Consider the following 17,538-nt stretch of genomic DNA (forward strand, 5'->3'; position numbering starts at 1 on the left):
AGTCTCATTACAACATGTTAGGGGATGAAAAGCACAATTCACTTCCTATAAAACAGACTCAATGCTAAACCAGACAAGGGGATCCAAATGTCTGAGTACAATCTGACTTCTACTTCAAAACCCCTTGGGGATCAGGAGGGGGACGTCTTAAAAATTATAAAGTAAATTCAACTTTTATTCACCTAAGGCAGAAATTATATCTTTCTACAAAATTATATCTTTCTACAAAATTATATGTTTTTAGGGCTATAAATGTAAAATCAAGGTGTTGGTAGGAGCATGCTCTCTGTAAAAGCTCTAGTCTTGTCTAGCACCTATTGATGACCTGCAGCCCAGCTTTCCTTGGCTTGTAGCTGCATCACTTCTATCTCTGCCTTTGTCATCTCATGGCCTCCTTCACTCTGGTGTGTCTATGTGTCTTCAAATCTCTCTCTCCTTATAAGCACACCAGTCATTGGGGTTACTGTCCACATAATCCAATCTGACTTCACCTAAATTTGGTTAGATGTGCAAAAACCATTTTCTAAATAACATGACATTCACATGTATTGGGAGATTAGAACTTAAGTACATCTTTTGTGGGGACATAATTCAACTCACACATTTGGAAAATTACATAGATCAAAATCTCAGGTCTATATAAGGAAGGAAGAGTATAGACAAGGACTAAATGCAATAAGTCAGGAACCACAGTTGCACAGAAGATGCAAGAGACCATGAACCCAAAGTTACCTGCTAATCAGAGCTCCATGATGGCAAGACAAACTTTGCCACATTTGCTAAAAGGGCCCTGCCTAAGAAACTCCATCAGAAGCAGGAAGGTTAAAACAAAAATACAAGAAGAAATGTATTCTCCTTTCTTTAGTCAAGTTTCTGTCAGCCTCCCATAAATAACCAAAATAGTCTACCCCTTTAGCTACTTAGCACCGTTCTCACCATGATTAACAAAATAACTTTCATATGATAAGAATAGTAGCAATATCATGCATTATCTCCAGCATCAACTATTGTGAAGAAGAGGAAGATATCCTCACCCTCTTCCCCAAAAGAGAAGGTGCAAAATCCTGCCCATAACCACATCCTTATCTGAGATTATTAATTCCTCTTCTAGTTCAGCCACAATCTGACCTAATTATTTTGGAATCTAGAGATTAAACTGAAAATTTAACAATTGCCAAGAAAATTAACAGATGTGTAACTAGATTGATCAATAGAAGGAGCATCAGAGAAAGAGGGGGGAATCAACCACCCACCAACATTCATAAAATTAGAAGGAAAAAGCAGAAAGACTACTTAAAGTAAAATTATTGAATATGTTGCATATAATTCAGATCTAATTTCACAAGGACAAAACTGGATTCAGAGACTAGGATTTAGACTTTTCTAGCAGAAATGATGAGAACAGGTGTTGGCCAAGCTTATGATCATAGCAAAATTCTATCCAAAAGTAGAATATGTACGGCTTAGGTGTGGAAAGTAAGAAATAGCAAGGAGTCAAGAATCACACTGAAAACCTAATGGTCAATTAATCTTTGACAAGTGATGCCAGAATATATAAAACAGGAAAACACAGTCTCTTTAGCAAGTGGTGTTGGGAAAGCTGGACAGCCACATGGAAATCAATGAAGTTAGAATACACCAGCACACCATATACAAAAATAAACTCAAAATGGCATAAAGGCTTAAATATAAGAAACGACACAATGAAATTCCAAGAAGTAAATGTAGGCAAAGAATTCTTTGACATAAGTTGTATCAATGTTTTCGAAGGTCAGTTGATCAAGGCAATAGAAATGAAGGTAAAAATGAACAAATGTGACACTTGATGAAAATAATAAGCCCCTGTACAGCAAAGGAAAGCATAAGCAAAATGAAAAGACAATTTTCAGAATGAAAGTAAATATTTGCAAACTATGCGACCAACAAGGACTTAATATCCAAAATATACAACCAGCTTATACAGATCAATCACAGACACACTATCAAAAATACGTAGAATACCTAAGTAGACTTTTCTTCAAAAAAGACTTACAGGTGACCATTAGACAGATGAGAAGATGCTCAACATCACTAATTGTTAGGGCCATGCAAGTCAAAAGTACAATGAGGTACCACCTCGCACTAGTCAGAATGGCTATGATTTAAAACTACAAATAACAAATGCTGGAGAGGGTTTGGAGTAAAGAAAACTCTCTTACACTGTTGATGGGAATATAAATTGGTGTAGCCACTATACAAATAGTATGGAAGTTCCTCCAAAAACTAAAAATAGACTTGCCATATGATCCATTAATCCCACTCCTAGGCAAATATCTGGGGAAATTCTACATCTAAAAAGATCTATGAGGACATCTGATACCTAGTGAGACCTTGTCTTAGGTATCTCTTTATCTGGTTGTTGATTTATATCCTTTGATAGTCTTTTATATTTAATAAATTGGTAAGCTAACAGAAAAAAAAAACAATACAAACCCCCAAAGATACACATACCCCTATGTTCAAGGAGCACTATTCACAATAGCCAAGACATGGATACAACCTAAGTGTCAATAGCAGATGAATGCATAAAGATATGTACACATACACACAACAGACTATTACTTAGCAATTTAAAAAATAATGAAATAATGCCTTTAGCAGAATATGGATCAACCTAGAGGTGTATCACACTAAGCAAAGTAATTCAGAAATAGAAAGACAAATATCATATATCACTTATAGGTGGTATCTAAAACACAACACAAATGAACATATCTATGAAACAGAAACTCACATGCATAGAGTTCAGACTTGTGGTGGTGAAGGGAGAAGGAGGGCATGGGGGACAGATTGGGAATTTAGGACTAGAGATGGGAACTACTACAGAATGGATAAACAACAACATCGTATTGTGTAGCATAGGTAACTATATTCAATACCCTGTGATAAGTCATAGGGAGTGAAAGTCACTCAGTCGTGTCTGACTCTGCAACCAGGCTCCTCTGTCCATAGAATTCTCCAGGCAAGAATACTAGAGAATAGCCATTCCCTTTTCCAGGGGGTCTTCCCAACCCAGAGATCGAACGTAGGTCTCCCACATTGCAAGCAGATTCTTTACCATCTGAATCAGCAGGAGAGTGGAGTGGGTAACTTATCCCTTCTTCAGGGAATCCTCCTGATCCAGGATTCAAACTAGGGTCTCCTGCATTGCAGGCAGATTCTTTACCAACTGAGCTACTAGGGAAGCCCTACTAAGGAAGAAATAAAAAATAAAGATGTTGAGATTCTGTTTGGAAAAATGAATGATTGTATCTTGAAATAAATCATAATGATGGTTAATTTTTAACAATTGAGTTTTAGGTATAGGTGGAAAATACAAATTGAACTATTAAATAGGAAGTGATATATGGTTTTGGAGAGTAGAATCAGCATCGTGGTTGGAGATAGAAATTTTGGAATAATAAAAAAACCTTTTTGAGTGTATATAAATCTACATATTAGGAAATGTAAAGGAATTAGACATAAATACTATTGGAATACTTAGTTTTCCTATGCAGCTACCTAAGTGAAGCAGAAACTTCCTTTTTATATTCTGGTAGCTTTTTTTTTCCCCACCAGAATGACTATGAATAGTGTATAGTTCCCTTGCTGCTATAACTTTTAAATCTAATATGCTATCACTTAATTTATAGTGTATAAAATGTTCTCATTTTGAAAACAAAGTATATAAATCTCTACATCTTTGATTATTTCCATTGCATTTTTCTTAGGTGTTAAAACAATTTGTTAAGACTTGGGTATATTTCTGAAGTTCCCTTGGTAACTGCTTTACTAACTGAAAATATCAATGGCATTTCAAAAACACACGAAGCAAAGACTTATCATCCCTGGATTTTAGAGGAGACAACAGTGACCACTGTCTTTCGATTAGAAGGCACCTCCATTTATATGTTCCTTTGTTCTTGGAGAATTCACAGTGATCAGAGTAGGACCCCTGGGAGAAGAAGCGAGGATGTAACCTCAAAACCTGTTCTGGGTTCTAAATGGATGGAATAAATATGTCCCCTGAGGTTTACTACAGAACAGTGGGTCAGAGAAAGAGTTTTGGGCTGGTCAAAAACTGTGTTTGAGGTTTTCTGTAAGATGCTATAGAAAACCTTTTTGGCCCACCCATATCCTAGTATTTAAAGGCCGGGAAACCTGCTCACACTTGAAGAATATTCATGCTATTGGCTGATTTTGTAGCAGTACTCTTCACCCCTAAATCTCCCAACTATTGTATGGACCCAAGACTTGGACTTTTGGGGAAAAAAAACCTATAATAAACAGTAATACATAAGGTCACTTACTTCTTCACAGATGCTGTCTCAGGGGCATAATGTGTGATTGGTCCCCTCATGGGAAAGACAGGTGGAAACAGGTTCACATTCTCCCTCAGCTCTCAGCACCAACACTTATTACCACCTTTTTTTGGTCCCTTAGAGACTGTCTGGTTTTCTAGTTACTAGGAGCCCAGAAGAGACAGAACTACTCATTGTCTGGCATAAAATTCCTTTGGGGTCTCACTCCCTTCTCATATCCTTTCTCCCTTCTCCAAGTAGCCCCTCAACAGTAGGCACCAGGCAGACTTAAACCAGTGCTGATTCCACAGTGTTCTCTCTGAAATCTTGTCCAAACCTTTAATGTTAATCCTTCTGCCTTTATCCTTTTTAAATCCTTCCCTTAATTTTCCTGGGATAGGCAGACCTATCTTCAGACTCATTCGTTCTCATTTTTCACCTACACACTCTTTCTTGTCAGAGGTACTGGTATAAACTTCTATCTTAAGTTCATTATCACCACTGACAACTTTAACCACCATTATCAAGATTGCCAGGAAAAATATCAATAACCTCAGATATGCAGATGACATCACCCTTATGACAGAAAGTGAAGAGGAACAAAAGAGCCTCTCAATGAAGGCGAAAGAGGCGAGTGAAAAAGCTGGCCTAAAACTCAGCATTCCAAAAACTAAGATCATGGCATCCGGTCCCATCATTTTATGGAAAATTGATGTGTAACCATGGAAACAGTGACAGACTTTATTTTCTTGGCCTCCAAAATCACTGAAGATGGTGACTGCAGCCATGACATTTAAAAGATGCTTGCCCCTTGGAAGGAAAGCTATGACCAACCTAGACAGCATATTAAAAAGCAGAGACATTACTTTACCAACAAAGGTCCATCTAGTGAAAGCTATGGTTTTTCCAGTAGTCATGTATGGATGTAAGAGTTGGACTATAAAGAAAGCTGAGTGCCAAAGAACTGATGCTTTTGAACTATGGTGTTGGAGAAGGCTCTTGAGAGTCCCTTGGACTGCAAGGAGATCCAACCAGTCCATCCTAAAGGAAATCAGTCTTGAATATTCATTGAAAGAACTGATGCTGAAGCTGAAACTCCAATACTTTGGCCACCTGATGTGAAGAACTGACTCATTTGAAAAAACCCTGATGCTGGGAAAGATTGAGGATGGGAGGAGAATGGGACACCAGAGGATGAGATGGTTGGATGGCATCACTAACTCAATGAACATGAATTTGAGTAATCTCCAGGAGTTGCTGATGGACAGAGAGGCCTGGTGTGCTGAAGTCCATGGGGTTGCTAAGAGTCAGACGCGACTGAGTGACTGAACTGAACCGATGTATGGATGTGAGAATTGGACCATAAAGAAAGCTGAGTGCCGAAGACTTGATGCTTTTGAACTGTGGTATTGGACTGATGCTGAAGTTGAAGCTCCAATACTTTAGCCACCTGATGGCAAGAGCTGACTCAAAAGAAAAGACACTGATGCTAGGAAAGATTAAAGGCAGGAAGGAGAAGAGAATGACAGAAGATGAGATGGTTGGATGGCATCACTGACTCGATGGACATGAGTTTGAGCAAGCTCTGGGAGATGTGAAGGACAGGGCAGCCTGGTGTGTGGCAGTCCATGGGGTCACAAAGAGTGGGACACAACTGAGTGACTAAATGACAACTATTGACAATGATAAAATCTATCTTAACATATACAAAATCCAGTTGGATCAAAGTGGATTTAGTGAGTATTCAAAATCATTCTGAGATTCATGCAAATGCAGAGAACTAAGAGATTAACTTAGAAACAACATTATATATATGCCACAGATTTTTTAAAAGGGTTGTGTTCAGAGTGTTTGGAGTCATAATGAAGATGCTCTGAATTGGTTCATATCTTAAACAAGGAAACTTGCATTTTGGTTCTAAAGAGGTCACTATATTTGCCAAGTAGTTAAGCCCTATGATAAAGATGCCTTAAAAAAATTTTTTTTTCTCAAAACCATCTTAATCTTTTCATTTAAATTTCTAAACATCACAGTGGCTAAGCATTTATTTGAACAATAAACATATTTAAAGAGTGAACTGATACCAAGTCAGGTTATACTAGGTTAGAGGGTGAAAAGCACAATCCAGTTCTTGTAACACAGGCTCCAACTAAGTTCAATCATGTAATGGGATCCAAATATCTAAGTATATCCTGGCTTCCACTACAGAAGTGCTTGGGGGTCAGGGGAAGGGCTTTTTAAAAATTATAAAGAAAAATTCAACTGTTTTTTCATAAGATATATATGTAATCTTTCTGTAATGTTCAAAGGCTAGAAATTTGCAATCAAGATGTTGTTAGGATCATGATCCCATTTGAAGGCTCTTATCTTGTGCAACTTCTGCTGCTTGTCTGACAGTCCTCAGCTTTCCTTGGCTTGTAGCATCATCACTTCTGTCTCTGCCTTTGTCATCACACAGCCTCCTTCATTCTGGTGTGTCTATGTGTCTCCAAATTTCTCTCTCCTTATAAGAACATAAGTCATTGGGGTTATGCCTGCCTAATCCAGTAAGACCTCATCTAAATTTGGTTACATCTGCAAAGAAGACATTTCCAAATAAGGTCACATTCCTAGGTATTGGGAAATTAGGACTTAAGTACATCTTTTAGAGGGAAACAGTTCAAGTCACAACATTGAAAAACTATAGAAGCCAGGAACTCAGATCTCTATGAAGAAAGGAAGAGATTAGAGAAGGAATAAACGAATACAGCCAGGAGTCACACTCACACAGAATATGCAAGAGACCACAAGCCTAGTCACCTGTCAATCAGAGCTCCAGGAACACAGGACACACTCTTCCACAACTGCCCTCCATCAGAAGCACCATCCGAAGAGGAAAAAAAATACTTCTCTTTACTCAATTTCCTACCAGGCGTTCCTATAAATAACCAAAATAATCTCCCCCTTTGGCCAATTCGTAGCATTCTCAGCATCATTAAACATCCATATAATAAAAATACCAACAACATCATGCAACCACCTCTAGCATGCAACTATTGCAGTTAACAGGAAGATATCCTCACCTTCATCCCCAGAAAAGAAGGTGCAAAACCCGATCCATCCCCACATCCATATCTGAGAGATATTGATTCTGCTTCTAGTTCAGCCACAATCCCATCTGGCTATTTTGTAATCTAAAGGCTAAATTGTAAAGTTAACTGCTGCTGCTGCTAAGTCACTTCAGTCGTGTCCGACTCTGTGTGACCCCATAGACGGCAGCCCACCTGGCTCCGCCTTCCCTGGGATTCTCCAAGCAATAACACTGGAGTGGGTTGCCATTTCCTTCTCCAATGCATGAAAGTGAAAAGTGAAAGTTAAGTCGCTCAGTCACGTCCGACTCTTAGCGACCCCATGGACTGCAGCCTACCAGGCTCCTCCGTCCATGGGATTTTCCAGGCAAGAGTACTGGAGGGGGGTGCCTTTGCCTTTTCCGTGTAAAGTTAACAGTTGCCAACAAAACTGACAGACATGTAGCTAGACTAACTAATAAAGGCGGTGGTGGGAGGCTGGGAGGGGCAGCTCAGCCACCCACCCACATTCCTTATAGAAAATAGAAAGAGAAAGCAGGAAGATGACTTTTGAAAGATCATTGAAAATGTATCTTAGAATTAAGATCTAATTTCAAATGGGAAACACTGAATGTTGGGTGTAGGATTTAAACTTTTCTAACCATAATGCTAAGAACTGGTTGTTGGCCAGGATTATGACCAAAGCAAAATTCTAGCTAAAATTAACATGAACATGACTTGGGTGTGGGAAGTAAGAAATCAAGAACAACACTGAACACCTGTGGAGGGAGGCCAGACTATGAAACGAGGAAAACACAGTCTCTTCAGCAAGTGCAGTGGGAAAGCTGAATAGTCACATGCAAATCAGTAAATTAGAACACACCCTCACACCACACACAAAATTAAACTCGTGAAGGCTTAAAGATGTCAATATAAGACATTATACCACTAAAACTCCTAGGAGAGAACACAGGCAAAACATTCTCTGACATAAATTATGCCAGTGTTTTCTACAGTCAATAGAAACAAAAGCAATAATAACGAAAGATATATAATGAAATTAATAAGAATTTGCACAAGAAAGGAAACCATAAACAAAGCAAAAAGCCAGTATACAGAATGAGACAATATTCACAAACCATGCAACCAACGAAGGTTTAATATGCACAGTGTACAAACAGGGGCTTCCCTGTTGGTCCAGGGGTCAAGACCTCACCTTCCAACACAGAGGGTGTATGTTTGATTACTGGTTGGGAGCTAAGATCCCACATGCCTTGCAGCCAAAAACCTAAAACAGAAACAATATTGTAGCAAATTCAATAAAGAATTTAAGGGAAATAGCACACACACAAAATCTTATATATGGCTCATGCAATTCTATAATGAAAATAATAAATCAAAAAATAGGCAGAATACCCAAACAGACATTTCTCCAAAAATGACATGAATATATCCAATAGGCACATGAAAAATGCATTTCTCTAATAATTAGCTAATTAGCGATGTTGAGCAAGTCAAAACTACAGTGAGGTGCCACTTCATACTGTCAGAATGTTTTTAGTTGATCAGTCATGTCTGTTTCTCTGTGACCCTTTGGACTGTAGCCTGCCAGGCTCCTCTGTCCATGAGGTTTTCCAAGCAAAATTACTGGAGTAGGTTGCCATTCCCTTCTCCAGGGGATCTTCCCAACCCAGGTCTACACATTATGGGCCGAGTATTTACCACCTGAGCCACCAGACTGGTCAAAATAGCCATCATTGAAAAGTCTACACATAACAAATACTGGATAAGTTCTAAAGGAAAGGAAACCTTCCTATACTGTTGGTGGGAATATAAATTGGGGCAGTCACTAGTATGAACACCTATTGTCAATTAGTCTTTGACAAGTGAGGCCAGAATATATAAACCGAGAAAAACACAGTCTCTTTAGAAATATAGTATGGCGATTCCTTAAAGAACTAAAACTAGAGTTTCCATATGATACAGCAACCCCACTTCTGGCTATATATCTGGAGAAAACTCTAATTCAAAAAGATACATGCACTCCTATGTTCAAAGCACCCTATTTACAATAGCCCAGGCATAGTGGCAACCTAAGTATCCATCAACAAATGAAAAGATAAAGGTGTTTGTATATACATTATATTGTGTATTTATTAATAAATATACACATAATAGACTATTACTCTGCCATAAACAGAATGAAATAGTGTCATTTTCAACAACATGGATAGACATAGAGATTATTATACTAAGGTAAGTAAGTCAGAAATAGAAAGACAAATATCATATGATATTACTTATATGTGGAATCTAAAATATGTCACAAATGAATTTATCAACAAAACAGAAATAAACTTATAAGCATAGAGAACAGGCTTGTAGTTGACAAGGGAGAGGGGGAGAAGGCAAGGGATGAAATGGGAATTTGGGATTAGAAGATGTGAACTATTACATGTAGAATGGACAAACTTCAAAGTCCTATTCTATAGCACAGGAAACTATATTCCATATCCTGCAGTAAATCATACTAAGACAAATAAACAAATATTGAGATTCCAGTCTTAAAAGTGAATGATTGTACTGTATCTTGAAATAAACCTTAAATGTTGGTCTGTTTTTAACACATAAAGTTTCAGGTGTGGATGGAATATACAAATTGAAATATTAAATTGGGTTGATATGCAGTTTTGAAGGAAAGAAATAGAATTATGGTTAGAGATATAAATTTTGGAATAAAATTCCCTACTTGAGTATATTTAAATCAACATTTTTATAAAAGTAAAGTTATTACAAATCAATACTATTAAAATACTGTCACTAAAGTGAAAAAGAAACATTTATTTTATATTCTAGTAGCTTTTTTTCCCCCACACAGATGACTATGAATAGCTATGTAGTTTCCTGAGTGCTATAATTTCTAAATCTAACATGCTATTATTTAATTCATATTATATACTTTGTTTTCATTTTGAAAATGCAGTACATTAATTCCTGCATCTTTGATTTTTTACATCAATTTTTAAGTGTTATAAGCATTTGTTGGAGGCTGAAACTCCAATACTTTGGCCACCTGATGAGAACTGACTCTTGCGAAAAGACTCTGATTCTGGGAAAGATTGAAGGTGTGAGGAGGACGGCACAACAGAGGATGAGATGGTTGGATGGCATCACCGACTCAATGGACATGAGTTTGAGTAAACTCTGGGAGTTAGTGATAGACAGGGAAGCCTGGCGTGCTGCAGTCCATGGAGTTGCAAAAAGTCAGACACGACTGAGTGACTGAACTGAACTGAAGCATTTGTTAAAGACTTATAGTTACAAAGTTCTCTCAATAACTTTTACTAACTAAAACTACCATTGACATTTACAGATGAAGCACAGATTTCCAACCCAGAATATTAGAGAAGAGGTCTTAGGACCACTGTCTTTATACTAGAGATTGTCTCTGCTTCTAAAGTTCCTTCGTTATTAGAGAACTTACAGTGATCAGAGTAGGACCTCAGGGAGAAGAAGCAAGGATGTGGCCACTCAAAACACACTCTGGGTTCTAAAGGGACAGAATGAAGGGCCCTTGAGGTTTAGTCCAGAACACTAGGTCGGAAAGAGTACCAGGTTGGCCAAAATGTTTATTTAGTGTTTTCCATAAGATGCTATAGAAAAACAAGAGCAAACTTTTAGGCCAACCCATACGTCAGTATTTCAAGGCCAGGAAACCTGCTCAGGATTAAAGAATATTCATGTCATTGCCTTACTCTGTAACAGTCCTCTACCTCCCAACTAATACTATGGACACAAGACTCTGATTTTGAAAAAATACATATCAAAACACAATACATTTGAATCAGTTCTAATGAGGTGGATGAAACTGGAGCCTATTATACAGAGTGAAGTAAGCCAGAAGGTAAAACACCAATACAGTATACTAAGGCATATATATGGAATTTAGAAAGAGGGTAACAATAACCCTGTGTACGAGACAGCAAAAGAGACAGTGATGTATAGAACAGTCTTATGGACTCTGTGGGAGAGGGAGAGGGTGGGAAGATCTGGGAGAATGGCATTGAAACATGTAAAATATCAGGTATGAAACGAGATGCCAGTCCAGGTTCAATGCACGATACTGGATGCTTGGGGCTAGTGCACTGGGAGGACCCAGAGGGATGATATGGGGAGGGAGGAGAGAGGAGGGTTCAGGATGGGGAACACATGTATACCTGTGGCGGATTCATTTTGATATTTGGCAAAACCAATACAATTATGTAAAGTTTAAAAAAAAAAAAAAAAACAATACACAAAATTCACTCACTCTTGCACAGATACTTTCTCATGGGCCAAATGGGACGTCAGTCACTTCTGGGGAAAGACAGGTGGACAGAGGTTTCACTTTCTCCCCCATGTTCTCAATAACCCCATTTCTTTCCAACCTTCTCTTGATCCCTTTAAGACTGTCTGGTTTTCTAGTTTACAGATCCCCATAAATAGAGGGAGCTGCCTCAATACTCTTTCTTGGGCATAAAAATTCCTCTGGGGTCCCCTCCCTCTTCATATCTTTTCGCTCTTCAAGCAGCCCCTCAACAGCAAGCACAAGACAGCCTGAAACCACTGTCAAATCTACAGTGTTATCTCTGAAATACTATCATAATGTATTAATGTTAATTCTTCTGCAGTTAACCTTTTTATAAATTTCCCTTAATTTTCTAGGGAGAGACAGATCTTTCTTCAGAACCATTCTTTCTCATTTTTCACCTACACACTCTTTCTTATTAGATGTGCTGGTATATCCTCCTATCTAAACTTCACTATTACCATGGACAACTATAACAACCATTACGTAATCATCAATAGAGGTAAAACTTGTGTTAAGTCTAAAACATAACCCAGATCACTGGAACACAATCCAACTGGATCTAAGTGACTTAGTGAATATTCCAAGTAATTCTGAGATTCATGCAAATATAGAGAACTAAATGGTTAACTTAAAACCACCATAATACACATACAACAGATTTGTTTTCGAAGGGCTGTGTTCAGAGTGTTTGGAGCCATAGGGAAGGTGCTCTCTGAATTGTTATAAAATTTTTATACAGTGAGACTTGAACTTCTTGTCTAAAGAGGTGAAACATATTCACCAGTCTTGCCTTAAGCCCCATGAAAAAGATGACTTTTTAAACTCTTAACACTCTTCATCTTTTCATTTAAATTTCTAAACACCACAGTGGTTAAGCATTTACTTTAAGTTAAACATACCTTTGAAGAGTGAACTGATACCAACTCAGGCTACAGCTCATTAGAGGGTGAAAAAAACAATTCAGTTCTTGTAAAACATGCTCCAACTTAAGCTAAGCCAGATAGGGGGTCCATATGTCCAAGTACATCCTGGCTTCTACAAAACAACTTGGCGATCAGGTGGGGATATTTTCTTTTTAAATAAAAAAAGTTCAACGTTTTACTTCTTAAGAAAAAAGTAAAATCTTTTCATGGTTTTCAAAGCCTAGTAATCTGAAATCAAAGTGTTGGTAGGACCATGTCTCTTTGAAGAATCTTATCTTGTCCAGCTTCTGCTGGTTATTGACAAACATCAGCCTTCCTTGGTTCACAGATGCATCACTCCTCTCTGCCTCTGTTGTCACATGGGCCCCTCACTCTAAACTTGTCTATATGCTTCAAATCTCTCTCTATTTACACAGACAACAGTCCTTGGAGTTCAGTTCAGTTCAGTTGCTCAGTCTTGTCCGACTCTTTGTGACCCCATGAATTGCAGCACACCAGGCCTCCCTGCCCATCACCAACTCCTGGAGTTCACTCAAACTAACGTCCATTGAGTCGGTGATGCTATCCAGCCATCTCAGCCTCTGTCGTCTCCTTTTCCTTCTGCCCCCAATCCCTCCCAGCATCAGAGTCTTTTCTAATGAGTCAATTCTTTGCATGAGGTAGCCAAAGTACTGGAGTTTCAGCTTTAGTATCATTCCTTCCAAAGAACACCCAGAACTTATCTCCTTTAGAATGGACTGGTTGGATCTCCTTGCAGTCCAAGGGACTCTCAAGAGTCTTCTCCAACAACACAGTTCAAAAGCATAAATTCTTCGGCGCTCAGCTTTCTTCAAACTCCAACTCTCACGTCCATACATGACTACTGGAAAAACCATAGCCTTGACTAGACGGACCTTTGTTGGCAAAGTAATGTCTCTGCTTTTTAATATGCTATCTAGGTTGGTCATATCTTTCCTTCCAAGGAGTAAGTGTCTTTTAATTTTATGGCTGCAATCACCATCTGCAGTGATTCTGGAGCCCCAAAAAATAAAATCAGCCACTGTTTCCACTGTTTCCCCATCTATTTCCCATGAAGTGATGGGACCAGATGCCATGATCTTGGTTTTCTGAATGTTGAGCTTTAAGCCAGCTTTTTCACTGCCCACCTAATCCAGTATGATCATCTATTTTGGTTACATGTGCAAAGACCATATTTCCAAATATGGTTCCATTCAAAGATATTCTGAGATTAGGACTAACTACATCTTTTGCGGGGACACAGTTCAACTCACAACATTTGAAATTTATATGGATCAGACCCTCAGGTATATATAGAAAAGGAAGAGATCTGAGAAGGAATAAATGAAGCCAAGAGCCACACTCACACAGACGATGCAGGAGACAATGAGACGAAAGTCACCTGCCATGCAGAGCTCTGTGAGTGCAGGATACACTCTGCCACAGCATTTCCTGGACCTGCTCAGCCTCAAAATCTCCATCAGAAGCAGAAAAAGAAAGGAAATTGATGAAAGAGGAGAAGCCTTTCAGTTACCCACAATTAACTAAATAAGTCTACCCCTCTGGCTACTTAGCACAATTCTCTATTCCATATGATATGAATAGTAGCAATGTCATGCATCTGCTTCCATTGTGAAATCATTCCAATTAAAATGAAGATATCCTAACCCTCTTTCCAAAAGCGAAGGTATAAAATTCTATCAATTACCACATCCATACCTGGGAGATATTCATTCCCCTTCTAGTTCGGCCACAATCCCACCAGGATATTTTGTAATCTACAGATTACAGATTAAATTCTAAATCTAACAATTATAACACTAACAAAACTGATAGACATGTAGCTTGGCTGACCAATAAAGAGAGAGAAAGGAGGCAGGGAGCGAGAGAAATGATTCTAACAACCACTGATATCCCTTATATAAAATAGGAGAATAAGAAAGGAAGAAAATGCCTTTTTAAAGTAAGATTATTGAAAATTTTACTTAGAATTAAAGTCTAATTTCAGAAGGACAAAATTGGATGTGGGGACTAGGTTTATACTTTTCCAGCAATAATGCCGAGAACTGGTTGTTGGCCAAGATTATGACCATAGCAAAATTCTAGCCAAATTAGAATGTACACTACTTGAGTGAAGGGAGGAAGAAAGAGCAGTGAATCAAGAAAGACCCTGAATACCTATGATTAACTGATTTTTTACAATTGAGACCACCATATATAAAATGAGCTATACACTATCCCTTCAGCAAGTGGTTCAGAAAGTTGGACACACACATGTACATCAATAAAGTTAGAACACAACCTCATACCACACACAAAAATAAACCCATGATGGCTTAAGGCTTCAGTGGAGGACATGATACCATGAAACTCCTAGAAGGGTACATGGGCAAAACATTGTCTGATATATAACCTACCAATGTTTTCTAAGGTCAATGCACCAAGGCAATACATATAAAAGCGAAATATGCAAATAAGACCTAATCAAACTACTAAGTTTTCGCACAACAAGGAAACTGTAAGTAAAACAAAGAGACAATCTACTGAATACAGAAAATATTTGCAAGCCATGGAACCAACAAGAGCTTAATATCCAAAATATGCAACCAGTTTATACAAATCAAGAACAACAGCAACAACAAACCCCTAATAAGCCTATCAAAAATAGGTAGACTACCTAAGTAGCCTTTTGTCCAAAGAGGGCATACAGATGGCAAAATGGCTCATGAAAAGATCACTAATTATTAGAGAAATGTAAGTCAAAACTCGTGAGGTATCACTGGGCGGAATGGCCATCATTTAAAACTCTACAAATAAATGCTGGAGAGTCTGAAGAAAGAGAACTCTGCTACACAGTTGGTGGAAATGCTAATTGGTATAACCACTATAAAAATTAATATGGAGGTCCCTCAATAAACTAAAAATAGACTTGCTATATGATCCAGCAATCCCACTTCTGGTCATATCTAGAGAAAACACTAACTCAAAAAGATCTGTGAGGGCATCAAATTCCTTGTTTGGAATTCATCCTATACATCTGCTCATCCGGTTGATGTTTTGTATCCTTTCGTAACATTTCATATATAATAAATAGGTATGCTAGCATGAAAAGCACAAGCCAAAGAACTCAAAAAGGTTCATGTACCCCTACGTTCATAGCAACACTATTTCAGTAGCCAAGACATGGAAACAATCTAAGTGCCCATTGACAGATGAATGCGTAAAAATATATACACACACACACACAACAGAATATTACTCAGCATAAAAAGAATGTAATACTGCCAACTGCAGCACTGTGGAAGGACCTAGAGATTATCATAGTAAGCAAAGTATATCAGAAATAGACAAGTATTATATCATTTACACGTGGAATCTAAAATATGACACAGAAGAACTTAGCACAACATAAAACAACTCACATACATAGAGAACAAACATGCGGTTGTCAAGGGGGAGGGATGGTAGAGGAGATACTGATTAGGAATTTGGTACCAGCAGGTATGAACTATTACACTATTATATGTTGAATGGGTAAACAATGAGGTTCTATTGTATAGCACAACAACTATATTAAATATGCTGCAATAAATCATTCTAGGAAAAAAAGATAAATAAGAAAGTAAATAAATAAAAAGACACTAAGATTCCTGTCTTGAAAGAGAATGATTTTACTGTTTCCTTAAAACATAATGGTGGTCAGTTTTTAAATATTGAGTCTTAGGAGTAGATATAACATACCAGTTGAAATATTAAATAGGAAGTGATATGTGGTTTTGAAGGCACAAAGAGGGACCATGGTTGGAAATATAAATGTCAGAATAAAATACCCTATTGGAGTATGTTTGCTGCTGCTGCTAAGTCGCTTCAGTCGTGTCTGACTCTGTGCGACCCCATAGATGGCAGCCCACCAGGCTCCCCCGTCCCTGGGATTCTCCAGTCAAGAACACTGGAGTGGGTTGCCATTTCCTTCTCCAGTGCATGAAAGTGAAAAAATAAAGTGAAGTCGCTCTGTGGTGTCTGACTCCTAGCGACCCCATGGACTGCAGCCCACCAGGCCCCTCCATCCATGGGATTTTCCAGGCAAAAGTACTGGAGTGGGGTGCCATCACCTTCTCCGATTGGAGTATGTTTAAGTCTATATATTAGAAAAGTAAAGAGATTCAAAATCAATACTATTAAAATACTTCAATGCTTTATGAAGCCACCTAAGTGAAGAGGAAACATTTATTTTATTTTCTAGCAGTTTTTTATTCCCATAACAAAGACTATGCATAGCTATAAAGAGTTGTGAGTCCTGCAATTCTGACATCTAATATGCTGCCATTTAATATACAGCATATAATTGCTTTGCATTTTGAAAATGCAGTATGTATTTTAATATTTCCATTAAGTTATTTTAAGTGTTATACTCATTTGTTAAAGACTTGGATATATTTCCAAAGCTCTCTCCATAACTAATTCATTGGCTGAAAGTACAAATTAAATTTCACAATCACATGAAGCAAAGACTTTTCAGCCCAAAATTTCAGAGGAGAGAACCTGTCACCAATGTCTTTCGTCTAGAGATCACCTCTCCTTGTAAAGATCCTTTTTTTCCTGGAGAACTCACAGTGATCAGAGTAGGACCCCAGGGAGAAAAAATGACCATGTGGCTACTCAAAACCTGTTCTGACTTTGAAGGGGTGGAATGAACGTGGCACTTGGAGTTTAGTCCAGAACACTGGGTGAGACAGAAGTGGCCAAAAACTTCCTATGAGGTTTTCCATAAGATGCTGCAACAAACCCAAATGAACTATTTGGCCAGTCCATGTCTCAGTATTTCAAGACCAGGAATCCTGTTCAGGATTAAATAATTTTCATGCCTCTGGCTTATTTTATAACAGTACCCCTCCTTCCTC

The 17,538-nt window shown here is 38.1% G+C and overlaps 1 protein-coding gene across 1 annotated transcript in view; it reads left to right on the forward strand.

Annotated features, from left to right (window-relative positions):
* The window catches only part of TENM3 (teneurin transmembrane protein 3), a 2,452,009-nt gene that overhangs the window by 1,141,731 nt on the left and 1,292,740 nt on the right, over positions 1-17,538 (forward strand). The gene's annotated exons all lie outside the window — the stretch shown is intronic.

This window comes from Bos grunniens, chromosome 27, assembly GCF_055505025.1.
Source record: "Bos grunniens cultivar Pamir isolate PY7600 chromosome 27, Bosgru_T2T1.0, whole genome shotgun sequence".
In the NCBI taxonomy this organism is placed as follows: Eukaryota; Metazoa; Chordata; class Mammalia; order Artiodactyla; family Bovidae; genus Bos; species Bos grunniens.